The following is a 20,999-nucleotide window of genomic DNA, read 5'->3' on the forward strand; positions in this document are numbered from 1 at the left end:
TGAGTGAGTTGCCATTTCCTTCTCCAGGGGATCTTCCCGATCCAGGGATTGAACACACATCTCTGCACTGGCAGGCAAATTCTTTACCACTCAGCCATCATGGAAGCCTATGGAGAACAGTATTGAGGTTGCTTAAAAAGCAGACAAAAAAGGGAGTTATCATATGATCCAGCAATCCCATCCCTGGGCATATATCTAGAGAAAACCATAGCTGGAAAGGATACATATACCTCAGTGTTCATTGCAGCACTGTTTCAGTAGCCAGGACGTGGCATCCAAAATGTCCTATCAACAGAGGGATGGAAGAAGATGTGGTGTGTGTATGTGGTGGAGTATTACTCTGCTGTCAAAAAGGATGAGATGATGCCATGTGCAGCAACCTAGAGTTTGTCATACTGAGAGAAAGACAAACATATGATATTGTTTATAGTGGAATCTAAAAAAAATGCTACAAATGAATTTCCCTATGAAACAGAAAGAATTCAATGTAGAAAATAAACGTATGGTTACTGGATGGGTAAGAGATTAGAGGAGTAATAAATTAGAATTTTAGGATTAACCCATATACCCTACTATATAAAAAAGTGGATAATTAATAAGTACCTACTGTAAAACACAGGGAACTCTACTCAATACTCTATAATGGCCAATATGGGAAATCAAAAAACAAAAAAAAAGTGGATATATTATACATATGTTATACATATCTATATATGTATAACATGAAATTAAAAGGTGCTTGCTCCTTGGAAGGAAAGCATTGGAAAATCTAGACAGTGTATGAAAAAGCAGATATCACTTTGCCAACAAAAGTCTGCATAGTCAAAGCTGTGGTTTTTCCAGCGGTCATGTACAGATATGAGAGTTGGACCATAAAGAAGGCTGAGCATTGAAGATTTGATGCTTGTGAATTGTGTGCTGGAGAAGAGTTAAACCAGTCAATCCTAAAGAAAATCAGCCCTGAATATTCACTGGAAAGACTGATGCTGAAGCTGAAGCTCCAGTACTCTGACCACCTGATGTGAAGAGCTGACTCACTGGGAAAGACCCTGATGCTGGGAAAGAGTGAAGGCAAAAGGAGAAGGGGGCGGCAGAGAAAGATGATGGTTAGATAGCATCACTGAATCAATGGGCAAGACTTTGAGCAAACTCCGGGAGACAGAGAAGGACAGGGAAGCCTGGTCTGCTGCAGTCCATGGAGCTGCAAAGAGTCGGACACGACTTACCAACTGAACAACGATGGCAGCAACATTATACACCTGAAACTAACACAGCATTGTAAATCAACTTAGCCAAATAAATTAAAAAAAAGAAAAAACTCAAGGAAATAAATAGGCAAACGGGCAAGGACACTTGACAATTATTTTGGGTTACCTGATACATTTATCCTCCATCAAACTTACTGGGGTAACAGAATCTAACTTTTGACACAGGATAGGTGCTGGACTTCACCATCATCAGTTGCAGTACTTGGTTGTCCTGGACACAACTAATGACTCAAGCAGAACCAGCTAGAGAACTTCTCTGGGACTGATACACAGAAATCTAAAAGAGACCTTGTCTTATCAGTGAGGTTTCTAGACGGGAAGGAAGTGAATCTAGGGTAATAATAGCCATTTATTTTCCCGGCTTTACAGAGAGCCTGCCTTCAGTCTGGATCCAAGCAGAGAGCTGGAGAAAAAGGACGTGGAGTCTTAGCAGCAGGCATTTCCTGACCCAGCCTGCAAGGCGCAGGTTCCTACAGTTCTTCCTCCAGTTTCTGAGGCTCTCCCACGTCTCTCCCAGCTGGTGAGTCAGTACATCCCTTTCTTGTTGATTGACATGTTTTAGACGGATTTGAGATGGATAACTTGTAATTGCAAGAGTCCTGAAAAATAGAAATGACTAAAGAAGAAATTCAAATGTCATTGTACGTATGTGAAGTTCTTTATTAAAACTAAAGAATTTAAAACCTGAAGTGAAACAGTTAATATCAGAAAAGAAGACCAAAAGGTACAATGATACTTGGGGTTAGTTAGGGTACAGGAGGTGAATGCTCATAGTCATGGTGGGGGTCTAACTTGAAAAGCCATCTTAACATATGTATCAGCGTGTGTGACAAGTACCTTCTTTTTAATCTAGCAATTCCTCCTCTAGTAATGGATTCTGAGAAAGTAACTGTATAAGCTTACAAAGTTGTATGTACGGGAATGTTTATCGCAGAATTGCTCCTAATAGCCAAAAATTGGAATAAGTCCAAATGTCATTATTTGGTTTTTTTTTTGAGGTAACATTTGATTTGTAATATATGTTTCATGTACACACCATTATATTTTTACTGCTATATACCCTAGAATACGCTCACCACCTAAAATTTATTCTCTGCCAGCCAGCATACAGTGATTCCTCACTCCCCCTAGCCCCTTCGCCTTCGGTAACCACTGTGCTGTCCTCTGTATCTGCTTGGTTTGGTTTGTTTTTTTTATCAGTTATTTATTTTGTTTTCTCTATTAGCTCTTTACTTCCACAAATGAGTGAGATAATGCAGTATTTGTCTTTCTCCATCCGACTTATTTCACTTAGCCTAATACCTTTAAGGTCCATCCAGTTGTCACAGATGGCAGGCTTTTGTCTTTTTATGGCTGAGTACTACTCCATTGTGTCTAAATATGTATGTATATTTATCACATCTTTATCCGCACATACTTTGATGGGCACTTAGGCTGTTTCAAAATTTTGGCTTTTGTAGATGCCTTTTCAGGTTAGTGTTTTCATATGATTTGAATAAAGACCCAGTAGTGGGACAGCTGGGTCACATGATAGTTCTATTCTTATTTTTTGAGGAATCTCCATATTGTCTTTCATAGTAGCTGCACTGGTTTACATTCCCACCTGCAGTGCATAAGGGTACCCTTTTCTTTACATCCTTTTTAAAATTTGTTATTTCATGTTTGTTTTTTTAAATAACATTTCTCTTAGGTAATGAAGTGACATCTCATTGTGATTTTGATTTGCATTTCCCTCATCATCAGTGGTGTTGAACCTCTTTTCATGTACTTCTTGGCTATCTCTGGGTATTTGTTGGGAAAAAAAAAAAAAGTTCATCTGTTCATTTTTTTCCCCCATTGGGTTAGTTTGATTTTGTTGCTGTTGAATTGTATGAGCTCTTTATGTATTTGGGGTATTAACTCCTTATCTGATACATCCTCTGCCATTCAGTAGGTTGTCTTTTCACTTTATTGATGGTTTCCTTGCTGTGCAGAAGTTTTTTAGTTTGATGTAATCCCAGTTGTTTGTTTGCTTTACTTTCCCTTGCCTGAAGAGACACATCTAGAAAGATATTGTCAAGACCAATGCCAAAGAACATATTATGTCTTCTTCTGGAAGTTTTATGGTTTCAGGTCTTATATTCGTGTTTTTAAACCAGTTTAAGTTAATACCTGTGTATGGTGTGAGGTAGTTGTCTAGTTTCATCTTTCTGCATTTGGCTGTCCAATCTGGGGGAGAGGGGTTGACTTTTTCAATGATGATGTGATGATAGAGTGGAATGCTATTCAATGATTTTAATCATTGAGGCAGATCCTTCTGTAGTGACACTGGAAAATGTCTTCAATGTGCTGTCATGTGGTCAAAACAGTATAGAATGTGAAATATAGCGTGATCTATTTTCACTTAAGGTGTATATGTTTATATGTATGCATAGAAAATCTGGAAGGTCTGATGACTGAGGATAAGGAAGAAAATTTTACATCTGAGTTGTTTAAATATTTCATTTAAAAATACATTATTTAAAATAGAAAAATATGTCCACATGTTCATATGGGAGGAAAGGATATAAGAAAAGGATTAGACCAGCAGCCTTAGGAATAATCACATCATGGAAAAAGTGAGCTACTTAGGCTTTAGTTAAGCCTTCCGCAAATGCAGGCTAGCTACAGACTGACAGACAAGATTTGGAAGTAACCTGTCAAATGTTCATATGATCCAAAAAACAGGGGCTAATCTGGAGCTGGGTTAAATCTCCACACCTTTTCCCCTTTCTGTGCCGAGCACACCACCATTAGGAGTGGACCCGGAGGCCCAGCCCCTCCTCCACTAACAGCAGGTTTGATTTACCGAATTCAGTTAGTGACTCCATCATTGGGATTTTGAGAATACTGCCGTCTTTGCTTAGAGGACAGAGAGAGTTTAGGTTTCCCCACTTTTAGGTTGAACCATTTGAAACTGCCACCACTGAGCCACTTCGATTTATAGAAAGGCCAACCTACAGTTCATCAAAACACACTCTAATACAGAAGTTTATAGTTTATACAGTCTATATGAAATGATGTCTTCAGTAGCTCATAACAACTAATCAAGAGTATATCTGGTCTGAGTGAGTATCTAGTCTTCCAAGTTTAGGTGATGTGAACAGTCCATGGTTGCACGATCTGAACTGTGTACATATGTTAACGTTATTTCGGAATGATTGGTAGAAACTCGTTTAAAAGCTCTGCTCCAGCCACCGCTGCTGCCCTCCACCCCCTCCCTTACCTCTACACCACTCAAATTCCTATCTCAGCTCTCTTTTTCACACTTACCAAAAGAAGCTTTAAGAGTATCTTGTTGTTTTTACTTCAAAGAACTATTAAATACAGAGGCAAGGCATAGAAATCAAACTGTGGACATTCTCAGAAGCTAAAGTATGCTCTGTCAAAGATGTGAGAGCAAAGCTAAATCAAATAATAACTTGTACATTTTAGGTGGCCTAAAGTTATAAATTGCAAGGCAGCAAAGATAATTAAGAATAATGTTCAAAAAGATAGAATCAACATAAATCATATAAAAAGGATAACAAGTTTTATCAACCAAACCGATTTTGAGGCAGGTTTTAAGTTGGATGTGTTTGGAAGGCACCAAAGCGGATGATTAGATACGATATTCAGCTTAATGTGCAGGAAAAGCAATTGGGATGAAGCAAATCAGTTTCCTGACTCTAATGCAGGGAATGTGGAGGGGTTTATTAAATATAAAATTAAATTTAGATTTATAGCCACTGTTGATTCACTAGAAAGAAACTGACATTATCATATCATTATTTTTTAATTTCTAGCTTCGGATGCCTTATTAAACAAACAAAAAATAGACTGAAAGACAAAAGTTGGCATCAGTTTCAGAATAATTTTTGCCTTTTTCCCATAATTATTTCAATCTATATTCATTTATTCCCTGTATCGGTGTCACGGAGAGCACACTGCAAATATAGAATATTATGTTAAGGTGTAGATGAGACACGGGGGGATGACATTTTCAAATATTAACCTTTTTGTATAAATGAACCAAGTTATTAACATTTTAAAAGATCTTTCCATGACCGATGATGTTAGGAGCAATAGAATATGTCTAGAGAGAGTAGTGCCGGTTGTTAATTTCCTAGGAGGAGGTTTCTAAGCAAATCGAGGTGCACTGAGGCACAGGGATGAGCTGAAAGGACAGACGTGGGTGTTACCCAGTGGGTTGTCACTGCCAGATACCGGGGTGGCTAGAACTCAGCTGCTTCATTCTGGAAGGTGCTGCTGAGTCCTGGCATGACAAGGCAATGCCCCCCTTTCAGAGGGCTTCCCCTTTCTGCTGCTTTCTGCTACTGTCAGCCTAGAAGACCCAGCACAGAGTGCAGATGAAATCAGTGTAAGGTAGAACCCTGGAGAGGAGTGTTCTTTGGGTTTCACTGTGTAATAGGAGGTGGAAAAAACAGCTTAAAAACCTGAAACATGATTAGGTCATGAGTGTGGAGCCAGCTGGAAAAACTGAGGAGAAAAGAAGAGCTGTGCCCTATACTAGAATAAGCCAGCTGCTGAGTTTCCATGAATGGTGAGTTTATTTTCCAGAGTCATCTACCAGGAACCCCCTCGCCATTGCTCAGGGCTGTCAGAAGTCCCAGATACTCCATTCCCACCATCGCCTCTGATGGAGCCCTAAATCCTCGATCCCCAGGTGTGAATATTGTTCCCTGGGGCCATTCCCACCTTACTGAACCGACAGGGCGTCATGCCTTGGCTCCCTGCCTCAAGAGTCTCTACAGACCCCCTCCGGTCAGCACACTTCTAGTCATCACCATCTCAAGGCCACCTTGTTGCCCCACCGCTGCCCTCCCTGGGAACAGCTCTGTCCTCCCCTGCTCTCGTGGCTGGAAGAGAGCCTCTTTCTTCCCTAGAGAGGCTGGAATGAGAGTGGTTTAAGGCAGATGGGCGGGGATTGGTGTTTTATCTTGACCATTTGCTACGATTGTTAGCATTAAAGAGAAAAGGAGGCCTCCACGGCTCCAGTGAGCCCCAGGCCACCCAGACATAACGGCAGCATTTGCTACACTGGGTGCATATGATACGTTGCGATAAACTGACAACTGAAGATACCCAGGATAGTTTTCGGTGGGATAAATATGTATGTGATGACTATTTGAGTAACATAACTATCATATCATATTGCATCAAACTCATGAATTTATGGATCATGTGGGATGGGGCTGTGGTAGAAGTGGTGAGTTTATTTAGAGTGAAAGTATAGGAGTTATGTGTGTGCCTGTGTGCTCAATCAGAGTCGTGTCTGACTCTTTGTGACCCCATGGAGTATAACCCACCAGGCTCCCTCTGTCCGTGGATTCTCCAGGCAAGAGTACTGGAGTGGGTTGCCATTCCTTCTCTAGAGGATCTTCCTGACCCAGGGGTTGATGAAGCACTGGGGAAGCCCCCACAAGGGGCACAGAGATACTGAAAAATACAGAAGGGCTACGCTAATGACTCCTGAAGAAGGAAACAGCAACCCGCTCCAGTATTCTGGCCTGGGCACCTGGTGGGCTACAGTCCATGGGGTCCCAGAGAGGCACAGACGACTGAGTGACTTAGCACACTAGTGACCGGAGGCCAAGAATGCTCACAGTAGAGGATCTAACGAGCATAGGTGAAACACAGCTGGCCTTAATGGTTTCGCAAGGAGCCTTTTGTGCAGCTGGGTCCTTGATTTTATATACTGCCCTAGAGATTGACATGATTCTAGGTCGAGGCAAATTTTCCTTTTTCCAAAACACTCAGCACATCCTACTTCCTGAGCCAGCACTAGACTGCAAGATAAAGATGAGTTCCAGTTGTGTTTGCCAACTTTGGATCCAAGTTCCAGCTTCTCCCTGGGCCCCACAAACATGAAGGGCTTGATGATGCTTCTCCCAACAGCATAGTGCCTTGGGGCCCCTCATTCTAGGGATGGCTCCATGGATTGCTGCCGTGGAACGTGGTCAGGGAGGGATTCATTGAGGGACTCAAAGATGAGCTGCCCCACCCACTCCAGTGGGGGATCAAGGCAGTTTGGGAGTACTGTCCTCTGTGGATCCAGAGGAGGGAAATCTTTTTGCAATGGTATCATTTGGTATCAATGGACATGAACTTGAGCAAACTCTGGGGGATCGTGGAGGACAGAGAAACCTGGTATGATGTGGTCCATGGGGTTGCAAAGAGGTGGAACAACTTAGCAACTGAACAACACCTATCTGTAATATTAACACTAGGTGTCAACATTTAGAGTGATCTTCTGATTGAGGATCTGTGGAGTGATATGTGAAAATATTCATGGATAAAGATCGGTACAGATACTCAAAGTTTACTTGTTTTCTTCTTGGTCTTGAACTTTGTTAAAACTGCTTGATGTTTTGTCTAGTGAGTGAGGAGATACTGAGTACTAATAAACAACTGTGTCTGTTGCCACTGTGTCTTATGTATGAGTTCCCAAGTGCTGCTGTGACACATGACCGCAGAGTTGGTGCTTTAGAATAATAGGAGCAGGGACTTGTCTGGTGGTCCAGAGGCTGAGACACTGCACACCCAATGCAGGAGGCATGGGTTCGATCCCCAGACAGAGAACCAGATCCCACATGCCACAGCTGAGGATACCGAATGTGCTGCAGCTAAGCCACAGGTGCAGCTAAATAAATAAAAAATAATGGGAACATAATCTGTTGCAGTTCTTCAAGTTCAAAATCAGTGTGTCATTGGGACTGTGTTTCCTCTGGGGAGAACCCATGTCTTGCCTTCTCTAGTTTTCTGGGTACTTTTTGGCATTCCTCAGCATCCCTTGACTTGTGAGAAACACAGTCAACAGGATATGTGTGTGTGTGTGGTGTGTGTGTACACAGAGATGCATATGCCCACACACAAAGACACATAGAAGAGAAGCCTTCAGTCAACTGTAGTAGTAACATCAGAGATCACTGACAACAGATTGCCATGACAAACATAATAATATTGAAAATGTTAGAAATATTGTTAGGGTTACCAAAACATGACACAGACACATGAAATAAGCAAATGCTGCTGGAAAAATAGTGCCAATAGACTTGCTTGATGCACAGTTGCCGCCAACCTTCAATTTGGGGGGGGGGGGGGGAAGAGCAGTATTTGCGAAGCTCAGTAAAGCAAAATGTAATAAAATGAGTTATGGTATGTCAATGTATAGATATATGCATGTGTGTGTGTGTGTCTATATATATATATAGAGAGAGAGAGATTGACTGAGAGATTTATTTTAAGTAATTGACTGATGCTATTGTGGGATGCTTGGTGAGTCCAAAATCTGCAGGGTGGGCCAACAGGCTATAGACTTAGGAAGAAGCTGTAGTTCAAGTCCAAAAGTAGTCTGCAGGCAGAATTCCTTCTTGCTTGGAGAATGTCAGTCTTTGTCAATTAAGACCTGTAATTTGCCTGGATAAGACTCACCCACATTATGGAATGTAATCTGCTTTATTCAAAGTCTACTTATTTAAATGTTAACTCATCCAAAAACACTTCCTAGAAAAATCTGGAATAATGTTTAACCAGATATTGGGCACCATGGTCCAGCCAAGTTGACACATAAAGTTAACTGTTAATTTCACACAGGGATTCACATGTGGATATACCTTTGGGAGCCGTTATAAGCCTACCACAGTCAATAATAAATTCTAGGCACTGTTCTAAGCTTTTGTATATATTAACTCTATATTTACAACAACTTCTGAGATAGAATTGATTTATTATTTCACCTTACAAATAAAGAAACTAAATCAAAGGAAATAAGGAATTTGATGAAAATCACATGGTTTTTAAGTATTAGAGTCAGGATTTGGACTCAGAAAGTCTGATTTAATCTGTCAAGTTTGGATTAAGAGGTCATCTTTCTGGTAAACCTCCATCTTTGTTGAGTCATGGATCTTTGAATGACCTTTGGTATTGTGTACTTCTGCTGGATTTTTTTTTTTTTTTTACTGGCTAGTTCGTTACATGAGAAATGCTAAGGGTAAGACAGTAGTAATTCCTCCTTTCTTCTCTTCTTTCTCTCCCTCCTACTGCCATGACTACCCTGCACCCTGTTTGGCTTTTTACACCTGCCTTGACAGTGGCTCTGCCTGCCTTTGGCATTTGATAGACACTTACTAGGTCTTGTCTCCCGGCAGGTGCTGGTGGCACAGTGAGAACTCTCTGCTTCATGTCAGTGCTAGCAGCTTCCTCCACATGTCAGTCCATCATCTCTCCACCCCTCCACCAGCAGATGCCGAAAATTGACTCAGAGGAGCTAAGAAGCAGCCTGTCCTCTGAGTTCAGGCCTGAAGGGGTCAGTGAGATGCTTTGAGTATCTACTGATCTTAGGAGAAGATAGCGAGGGTGTTAAAGTATTTATAATCATCCAGGCATTTCCTTATCTCAAAGCCTGGGTCTGGCCTGGGAATCTAGCATGTGACAAGTACCAGCCGGACAATGGAAGTCGAGACTCAGGGAGAGCCTAGGCAGCTTTACGCTGCTTCTCCTCCTCAGGCTTCCAGCAGCACAAAGAGAAGCTCCATCTTCTTAAACTGAAGCTTCAGGAAATTAAGGCGTTTTCAGCATCTGTTTCTCTTTTCCTAAAAACTTCTTTTGAAAGATTGAGATTTTAATAGCTAAGTGTTTTGAGCTTTCTGTTAGAATTAAAGTTTAATGAGAATCCTTTTTTATTTCAGTAGGGCTTCTGTTTTCCAAGTGTTTTCACACATGTGACCTGGTTCAGCCTCACAACAACCCCACTGGACAGATAAGACAGGAAGGTGCCTCATTTTACGGATGAGGACACTCAGACTGGGAGGAGTGAAGTGCCCAATAAAATCTGAACCGTCACAGCGGGCACCTGTCTTTTAGAAAGATAAGAATTGCTGTGGCCCCTTAGCATCTCTCCACCATCGAAATGATTTTCTGGAGCTGAGTAAGTCCAAACAGTTCACTGAATAAAGTCAGATTATTGAATATGACCTGACACATCCTATGCAAAAAATTAAGTGTATAATTTCAGTTCGTTATAATAACCTATTATGATACAATGAGGGAAAGTTAAATTAATTTTTATTGCACTTATTCTAAATAGTGCAGTCTGATGACAGAAACTGAGCTACTTGGGTAAAACTGCTGCAACCTGACCTGAGTTATTGGTCAGTCTTTAAGCCATAGCTACAGATGAATATAAAATGTGCCCTTTTTACCTGGGAAAGTGTGGATACATATTCTAAATGCGGTGTTTTAGAGTGGTGTTTTTACTATCATATTGTGTATGCTAACAGTTTTTTAAATCAAGTTTTCCCAGAGCTTCTAGAGTGTGTGTACCCCACATACGGAGATACTTACATACCTACACTCTACACAGCTAAAAGTATAAACTGTGGTACTGTACCACTTACATATATCAGCAATAAACTCTGTGACTGTAGGTAAATTACTTCATCTCTCTAAAAATTATCTTCATTTCCAGAGATAGGAAATTAATCATTTGATCTGTCTCCTGGACTTGTTTTGAAGATTAAATGATACAAGAACTGGAGAGTGGTAGGCATAATCACTTGCCCATGGTTAAGGCACAGCACATACTATCTATTATTGTTATCAGGCACAGGACAGTCTCATCTACCCAAAGTGGCCTAGATAGCAATAAAAACAATATAAAAGAGAACCAGAGGGAAAAAGTCAAAAGGCTTGTGTATTCCTTCCCTACTGTTGCCGTAACAAATTACCACAGATCTAGACGCAGAAAACTGCATAAATTAACTTACAGTTCTAGAGATCAGAACCTGAAATCAGTCTCACTGAGTTCAGATCAAGTTGCCAGCAGGCCTGCATTCCTTCTGGAAGCTCTAGGAGAGAATCTGACCCCTTGTCCCTTCCAACTTCTAGGCTGATCCTTCTTCCATTCCTTGACGGATAATGCTTGGTCAAGTTTCACACTGATACTCCTCCTCTGTGGTCAAGTTATCTCCTGCCTCCCTCTTCTGATTACATTGGCCCTACCCAGACAATCCAGGATAATCTCAAGATTCTTAATCACATTAGCAAAGTCCCTTTTCCCATATAAGGCAGTTCATAAATTCTGTGGTTTAGGATATGGATATCTTTGGTGAGAGGGGGCGTTATTCAGCCTCCCAAAGTTAATTTCAAGTATATGCCATAATAGCCACATGTTAAAAGTTCACAGACTCCATTCACTGGAGAATTCTAACTCAGAGCCTTCTTTCTCTTAATTTTGGTGCTGTTCTAATAAACCTGGGGCTCGAGTTCCTAGTAGCCCATTGCCAATTTGAAACAATCAGGGAAGCAAGTCTTCCCTGGTAACTCAGTCAGTAAAGAATCTGCCTGCAGTATAGGAGACTGGGTTCAATCCCTGGGTCGGGAAGATTCCCTAGAGATGGAAATAGCAACCCACTCCAGTATTCTTACTTGGAAAATCCCATGGACACAGGAGCCTGGCAAGCTACAGTCCATGGGGGTCACAGAAGAGTCAGACCTGACTCAGTGACTAAACCCCCAATCATCATGTATCTGAAATTAGGACCTGCCTTTGCCCACCTTCCGGTGACCAGATCACACTTACCTGCCTGCCCTCCTTGGCAAACTCAAAGGGAAATATTGGCTGATGCCCAAGAAGAAAAAGAAAAAAAGAGTTTCATCAATTTATACCAGCGTCTGTCGCATTCTCCAGCTGTTGTAATAATTCAGTTTAGAAATGAGGACAGAGGAGGGTCCAAGAGGGTAATAGACACTGAAAAGGAATCGAGACACAGCTAAGATAAACTCCCACTTTATAGTCTGCCAAGGACCCATAGAGAAGAGTAGGGAAGGCCTGAGCATCTGACCATCAGTGACTTAGCGTGACTTGGCTTAGACAGAGAGCCTTGGAGGCCAAGACAGACTGTTTCCTGGAAGAACTGACAATGACTGTGGAAATGCCAGGACCAGTGAACTAAGTTACGCAGACTATGCATAGAACTGTTCCCTCTGAGACAGCTCTCTCTGATGCAGTTCTCTCAAACTTACACTTTCAAAAAAATAAAAGGAATACTATTTTTTTGGCCTGGACACACAGCTTTTGGGATCTTAGTTCCCTGACCAGGGATCTAATCCATCCTCCTTGCAGTGAAAGCACAGAATCCTTTGGACTGCCAGGGAAGTACCAGAAGGAATACTTTTTAAGTGAAGGAAAACCTTTCCATTTTGCTTTTCTGTAGCCAGTTAGCAGATATCAAAAGCAGAAAGAAACTAGGAATCTAGGAATTGGCCTCAAAGGACAGACTCAGTCTAGGGAGCTCTTAGGAAAACTGACTCATCTAAGCACGTTTCCTAGCACCTCTCTTTTCTCATCACAAAACTTCCCTGCTACTTTTATAGGCAACCTCTTCCCTTCCATACTTTTATGATTCATTTTAGGTAGGATTTGGAGTATCAGATTGCATTATCTCTAGGTTTGGGCAATAGGGAAATAAAACTTAAAAGCAAAGTTGCCTCCCAGTTACCAAGTGTTTTGGTAAAGTAAAACAGTGGATGAGGAAAGAAAGAAACCAGGCACTCACATAGAACATCAAGATAGGGTATGGATTTTAAAGCCTTGTGTAATCTTTTCAGCATGTCTGAATAATTTGAATCAGAGTATTAGAACCCATTATTTTCTATGGTATTAAAATAGTCATGAAAATATCTACTAGACCACAGCCCAAGAGAAAAGTACCGGGTGGAAATCACAGATTATGTTTGATGAAACGGGTGTGCTTAGGAGACATCTACATTTTTAAAAATATTTGGCTTTCATGGAATTTTGAGACTAGAAAAGTATGAGCTTGTCTCAGTTTGAGAATTAAATCAGTACTAAATGAAACACAGTGATACAAATAAAAACCTCTCCCAACCTTGGCACTGCAGTTTCAAGTTTGAAATGACCAAAGAACACACATTTATATTGGAATGACACCCTATTGCCAAAGTAAGTTAACTGGATGAGCTTAATATCTGTGAATCTGTGTATAAGTCACCCTCTGGAATCAATGAGTTGCTTTTCTGCAAAATGGGGGTTTGTAAATACAAATGAAATACTAGCTGTGAAAATTTTTTGAAAGGTCTAAAGTACTCCACAAATGCAGACTGTTAACATTTTCAGTAGATCTGTTTGTATTCCACAGAGGCCTGTTTGCTACGGATGAGGAATAACATGCCCATTAGAATCAGATGTGGATTCAGATCTACCAATTACTAAACATCACAGCTTGGGCAACTTCACTGAGCTTTTCATTCATCATCTTTTGGGGGGAATAGTAGGAACTTCACAGTTATGAATATTAAGCAAGGAGGGTCTGGCACAGTGCTTCAGTTGTTGTTAGTTTTATTCACTCACTGCCTCCCAGCATGAGGGTTGGCAGCATCCCTCTATGAAGGTGAACGTCCTCAGCGCAGGATTCTACACGTGACTGCCAAATGGCTCAAGAGATAATGAATCTATCTGCAATGCAGGAGATGTAGGGGTTGCTTGCCAACGGTGATAGGAGATGTCGAACCTTCCCAGAGGCACTGTTTGCCTATCAGGCAGGCAAGCCGCTGACTGAACTTCACAAAGCTCCTGAGTCCAAGAAGAAATTAGAAATGTTGAGGGCAGAGATCTCCTATGACTGTTCTGCACTGTGATAATTCAGAGAGCGATAATCTGAGACGAGGGGCGGGGAGGGAGGGAAAGAGTTTTCACTTCCAGAAGATACTGACTGCCCCTGGAGACTCAACATCAAAGGCAGGCTTTGTTTTGAGAACTGGCACTTCTCAAAAGCATTGTGTGCGTGCTGGCTACTCTATGTCAGTTAGCTCATGGAACCCTCAAATGACAACTTTATGAGGAGATACAGTTATCACTGTTCCTAGGTCACCAGGCAGGTCATTCGGGTTTGAAGTCCATGGCAATGACCTTGTGTTACACCCTGTCCTCAGGAACACCTCCTTCAGATAAGTCCGCAGGTAGACAAAGAACTGTTCCTCAGAGTGTGGGATGGTTGTTTGAAGATAATTTTAAGTTGTTCATGACATCAGGTAGCATTGATTAACGTAGTGAGAAAATGACTCACTTCCCTTTTTTTGTACCCCGGGAGGAAGGACTCTCTCAGCCTGCTGTTCACATCTCAGCTCCTCTAACGCTTGTTGATCCCCCAGAGGGCAGGCCTCAGGCTGATGAGACTCCTGTTGTCAGTGCCCTCTTGCTAGAAATTAATAGCTGTTCTGGCTTTCAGCACATATTTTTAATTAATTTCTGGTTACTGCTGCACTTCTGTTTATGGGAGTGGGATACATGTTTCCTTTTTAAATAAATTTATTCTATTTATTATAAATGCATTGCCATTGAAAATAGCTTTCAGGTGTTCACCTAAAAGTAATATGTCATATGTCAATTATAAACAAATAAATAGAAGGAGGAGGAAGGGGATTCCTACCAGAGCTTCCTTCAGCTCTGTTTGTGTGAGGCTCTGCCCATGTGAACTCAGGGTGAGAAACTGAGTTGAGAGGACAGTTGATTGGAGGAGAGAGGGAGTTGGAGCCGACTGGGGTGGCTGCCAGGGTTTACATTAGGTTCAACTTTTCTCAGCTGAGATTCCTGGAAGCATCAAAAGCTCCGATGTACAGAGGTGTCTACTGTATGTAGTAAATGAATTCACTACCCTCCTAAGCATCTAGAATGGTTCTGTGTGCGAAGAAAAAAATAGCTTTAAGAAATATTACTGAGTAATAGTACAGGTGGCTTAAAAATGATCAAAAATGGTCCCAACAACAATGCTCAGAAACATAAATGTGGTATACTTATGGGCCAAAATTTGAGACATTATCTAGTGAGATACAGTAGAAACACCAGACAAGAAGCTGGGCTTCCCTGTTGGTTCAGGGAGTAAACAATATGTAAAGAATTCTTTACATGGCATATTCTAGACCAAAATTTGAGACATTATACAGTGAGATACAATAGAGACACCAGACAGGAAGCTGGGCTTTCCTGTTGGCTTAGGGAACAAAGAATCTGCCCTGTACTGGCTCAGACAGTAAAGAATCTGCCTGCAATGCCAGAGAAACTGGGTTCGATCGCTGGGTTGGGAAGATCCCCTGGAGAAGGGAACGGCTACCCACTCCAGTATTGTGGCCTGGAGAATTCCATGGACTATACAGTCCATGGGGTTGCAAAGAGTCAGACACGACTGAGCGACTTTTACTGTCACTTTTTTTTCCCAAGAGAAGTCACTGTAAAAACGGTGAGTCCTACCATCAAATAAGAGCCACAGCTCCAGCGGTTTTCCATCAAGAGCAGTCGTGGCCCCTGGGAGCATCTGGCCGTGTGTGGACACATTTGGTTGTTGCAGTCTGGGGGATGGAGATGGGTGTTGTGCGTCTGGCATCTAGTGGGGAGAGACCAGGAATGTTGCTCCCCATCCCGCAGCGCACGGGAGTGCTCCCCATCCCACAGTGCACAGGAGCGCCCCCCACTAGTTTCCCCGTATTGTGAGAGGGAGAAACCTTGCTCTGTGCTGCCTGCAAGTGCTGGAAGTGACTTGGCTGCTGCCACTTACCTGATCTGAAGTTCAAGTTCTGTTCGATAAAGTTGATGTATCACCTTATGGTTGACCATTCTTGTTGGGTGATTTGACCTTTGGTTGTAATTTTCTGCCTGTTTCAAACATATTATTTGATTATAAAGTGTCTTGATTTTAACCGTTAATCCAGAGGGCAGCCAGGAGTGAGCTGCAGTTTGCCCCTGATCATGTTATATTTAGATGTGCTAGTTAGAACATTGTTAACTATTTTTTAATTGTTTCAACTTCAACATGGAACCTCATGTGGGTGGTTCTGATCAAAGAAGGTGTGATAGATTTTATTTTGGCTGTTTGGACCATTTCTTTGCAGATTTTCCTACAATTTTTATCTTTTAGCTTATTTTTACCCTTTTATTTGAAACCTGTATTTTACTTTTTAAAATCTATAGTGACATATAATTCACAGCATGCAATTAAACAGGTGTCATGCTAGCATTCTAAACCTCAGTTTCTATTATTGAAGAATGCACAGCAGCCTGGTCTGAAATTGTACCAACCTTGGTCCACACCCAGAAAGTGGATTTTTAGACTCATTACATGAGCTCATTTTCTTGTCTATTTCTCCTCAACCTAAACTTCAGAAAGTAACAATTGGTTCATTTATGATTTCTATCACTGAGGAGATAAAGAAAAAATGAGAATTTTTCTATAATGACTTTATCCTGTGTTCAGTGAAAAATACCCGTTTCATTCACTAAAATGGAAGAGAATTATGTAAAAGGCTATAAATTCATTTTTTTAAAAGAATGAAAGAATAATTGCTCGCTTTTTATCCTAAAATTACTTGAGAGTGAGGAACCTTGTAACTACAAAAATATTTACTGATAATTAACCCTTTGTAAAGTTAGTCCCATCCCCAAACACAGACTATTTGTCCATGTTGGGTGGTACCTTATTGACTGAATATTTGTCAATTCTGTGTTTCAGCAATGTAAAGCAGTTGCAAAATAAAGTAGCACGTCCAACATATCTTGTCCCCAAAATGTGAGATTTCAGAAAGACTATGAAAGAGGACGAAAGCTCTTCTAATTGAACACAAAGCCATTGACACATAAGGGTCTAGGAGAGTTAGACAGCTTGCAATTAAGAGAAAATCGACAGAATGATTACAAGATAAATGCCTCAGAACAGAAAGATTTAAATATCAAAGATAAAGAAAGACCCCTGGGAAGACTGATGAAACCTTCAAACACTTTTACAGAAGTGACTCTCTTGATTATCACACTGTGAAAGTCAAACATGGAATAAAGGGTATTGTTTCACTCTACTGTTCAAATTGGTCAGAAAAAAATTACTCTCACCCCCAGATAATCAATGTTTGGTTCCAGTTGTGTTCATCCTGACATTTTATACATAGCCGCATTTATAACTTAAAAGTTGTTAACACTGCAATAAAATTTTGTAGTTTTGATTTCATTTTCCTTATCATTCCAATCACACATTTCACTATTTGCTGTGGATTTTGGGTTCACATTTTAATTGCATTCATTTTGAATGAGCTTTTGACAGTACCAATTATCCTTGGACAGCTATCACCTTTTGTAATAGAATCTCCTAAAATAGTAGAGTTGAAAGAACTTTCAAAAGCTATCAAGTTCAACACCCTTTTTTCAAATAAAGAAAATAAGACTGAATGATAATGTCACCTGTCCCAAGGTTACAAATTATACAGAACATTTTAACAAAGCAGAAAAATTACCATAGGCCAATGCATTAGTTCCAGACAAAAGGATCACTCTTTTGAAGACCATTTGATGCTGCTTCTGAATTTGAAATTGTTTGTTCATGTGAGAATAATAACTATTTTTCCCATTTTTTTCAGTCTCTTTATGTTTTCAGTAAATGGATAAAAGAATAGAAATTATTTCTTATCTACCACTTTCTCTGAGTTAGTCTTTCTCCACTCCTCCTGAAAATCTATTCCAGCTCAGTGTTTATTTTTATTTTCTTCTTCACTTAGTGTAATCTGTGATGGATCACTATGCATTTTAATTCATATTGCCACTACATCATTATGATAATCTTTTCAACTACCTTGAATTGAATATGGTCCTGATTTGACAAGTTCTCATGTCTTCTCATAAGAAGTCATATGAAGGCATCTGCTTTTCCCTGCCTCAGAGGATGACGACATTACCATGTTCTTACAGAGTTGTTTTTCTCCCCACTTCCAGCGCGCCCACTCCATTTAGCCTGGGCGTCTACAGCTAGTGATGTATGAGCTGGAGATGGCCCAAACGTATGTATCCCTGAATGTGTGTCATTCAAAAAATGGTTTGTATTAGTGGCCAGCTTCAAAAACTGGATTGCTTACATAAATCCAAAGGTCTCGCTTCTCTTTTTAAAAAGGGCAGATCTTGAAGTATCGCTTTGCCATCTGCACCAGTCAGCAAGGCTTGGTAACAACTGGCCTCTGTTTACATAACACCGGATTGCAGAGTGCCGAGTACCTTCAAGTCCTGTAGCCTCTGTCGAGTCAAAATGTCAGTTTCCGTTTTGTATTTGCACGAAATAGAAATTTGTATTTCTATTTTGTATTTTTATTCAGTTTGTGTTTTGTGTTTGTATTTTCTTCCATTGGAGTTGCGATGAACTACTTCATATATCTGCATCCCCAGACAATGAGGGAGAATTAAAAAGGCAGAGAGAGCTGGATGTCTCAGCAGAAATGGGAGGGAACCCTTCTTACCCTCAGCTGTTTCCCCCAGGACTCCTGTTGACACTTGAGTTGGCACTCTCTGATGTAACCTATTGTTCCACATTTTTTAAAGTTTGTATTACGGTTCTCAAGAGAAGCAGTATCTTTACTATATATACACACACACACATACACACATTTACATAGATGTATGCATGTGTGCTAAGTCACATCAGTTGTGTCGGATTCTGTGCAACCATATGGACTGCAAGCCTTCCAGGCTCCTCTGTCCATGGGATTCTCTAGGCAAGAATATTGGAGTGGGTTGCCGTGCCCTCCTCCAGGGGATCCCCCCATCCCCAGGATCGAACCCGCATCTCTTAAGTCTCATCCATTGGCAGGCGAGTTCTTTACCACTAGCGCCACTATATATATGTATATACATATATGTATATGTCTATGTGTATGTATGTGATTTATTATAAGGCAGTTCCTGTGATTATGGAGGCTGCCATCTGTAAGGTGGAGACCCAGGAAACCTGCTGTTGACCTATGGGGACTGGTGGTGTATTTTCCAGTCCAGCTCTGAAGACTTGAGAATTGGGAGCATGAAGGGCAGGAGAAGATTAATGTTACAGATCAAGCAGTCAGGCAGAGCTAATTCAAACTTCTGCCTTTTTGTTCTATTCAGTCCCTTAACAGATTGCCCCCTGTCCCCGCCCCCCACAGTGGGGAGAGCCATATGGTTTACTCAGGACAGCAATTCAAATGCTAATCTCTCTGGGAACGCCCTCACAGACACACACAGAAATTGTGTTTAACCAACTATCTGGGCATCCTGTGGCCCAGTCAAGTAGACAAATAAAATTAAACATCACAGTGTTCATGTTGTGGGCATGAAAAGTATGAATCAACACATAAAATCAATGCAGAGGAAAAGTAGGTATATGATTTATGGACCAAGGAAGCTTGTCCCTGGAGATAGTCCACCAGTGTTTGAAAATGTATACTACAGATCTTAAAACCAAAAGTTTTTTTTGGATACTGGATATATGATTGTTAGATTATTTATGCCCAGCCCCACTCCTTTTCCAGGCAAGTTTGATTTCTACCAGAAATTTACATGAAAAGAGGATGAGAAGGCCTAAGTATCTCTGGATGTTTCAGATCATCCTGGATTTAATTTCTTTTTTACTTCCTTTATACTTTTTTTTTACTTCCTCCCCTCTTTATAATATGATGGTAAATAGGACTTGTGCTATCTTAAACTGATTTCAACTTAAATGGAAACATTTGCTTGCTTACCTTTTTTCTTAACTATAATTGACATACAATGTTATTTTAGATTAAGATATACAATGTAATCATTGGGTTTTTGTATACTTAGTAAAAGTATTACCACAGAAAGTCTGGTTACCAATCAGTCCCCATATGAAGTTAGAAAATTTTTACTTTCAAATTTAGAATACAGTGTTACTGATAGTCACCATGTTGTCTGTGATTACATCCCCATTGCTTACTTTTTACACGACTGGAAATGTGTACCTTCATCCCCGTTACCCGTCTCACCACCCCCCAGCCCTTCTCCCCTCTGGCAGCCACCACTCTGTTCTCCACATCTATGAATTTTGTTCTGTTTGTTCATTTGTTGTTTTAGATTCTGTATAAAAGTGAAACCGTACAATATTTATCTTTCTCTGTCTGACATACTACATTTCACTTAGCAAAATACTTAGCAAAAAAAGGTGCATTCTTAGACTCAGTCTTACACTCACCCATTCTTATACTCAACATATGAGTATATTCTTAAACTCTTTGTTATGGCTGAGTTATAGTCCATTATGTATATGATGGAATATGGTTGACAATATATTTCTTTTGGATGTACAGCGACCTGATTCCGTTGTACATGTACACATATCTATTTTTCTTTGGATTCTTTCCCCGTATAGGTTATTACAGAGTGTTGAGTTGGGTGACCTGTGCTATGTAGCAGGTCCTTGTTGATTATCCATTGTGTGTGGATTACCATGTATGTGTTAATGTTACTCAGTTGCTAAGTCATGTCCAACTCTTTGTGACCCCATAGACTGCAGCATGCCATGCTTCCCTGTCCTTCACTGTCTCCTGGATTTTGCACAAACTCATGTCCATTGAGTTGATGATGCCATCCAACCATCTCATCCTCTGTTTCCCCCTTCTTCTCCTGCCCTCGATCTTTTCCAGCTTTAGGGTCTTTTCCAATGAGCCAGCTCTTCACATCAGGTGGCCAAAGTATTGGCACTTCAGTTTCAGTATCAATCCTTCCAATGAATATCCAGGGTTGATTTCCTTTAGGACTGACTGGTTTGATCTCCTTGCTGTCCAAGGGACTCTCAAGAGTCTTCTCCAACACCACAGTTTGAAGGCATCAATTCTTCAGAGCCCAGCCTTCTTTATGGCCCAACTCCCCAGCGGTCTAATTCCTCCCTCCTCCTC

At 40.8% G+C, this 20,999-nt stretch overlaps 1 long non-coding RNA gene across 1 annotated transcript in view; it reads left to right on the plus strand.

Moving 5' to 3' along the window:
• Positions 1-20,999, plus strand: part of LOC139031297 (uncharacterized) — an 83,439-nt gene that overhangs the window by 12,251 nt on the left and 50,189 nt on the right. The window contains exon 3 of the long non-coding RNA XR_011483782.1: positions 1,638-1,788. This is a non-coding gene — a long non-coding RNA (uncharacterized lncRNA). The remainder of the gene's footprint in view (positions 1-1,637; positions 1,789-20,999) is intronic.

Source organism: Odocoileus virginianus, chromosome 26 (assembly GCF_023699985.2).
Source record: "Odocoileus virginianus isolate 20LAN1187 ecotype Illinois chromosome 26, Ovbor_1.2, whole genome shotgun sequence".
In the NCBI taxonomy this organism is placed as follows: domain Eukaryota; kingdom Metazoa; phylum Chordata; class Mammalia; order Artiodactyla; family Cervidae; genus Odocoileus; species Odocoileus virginianus.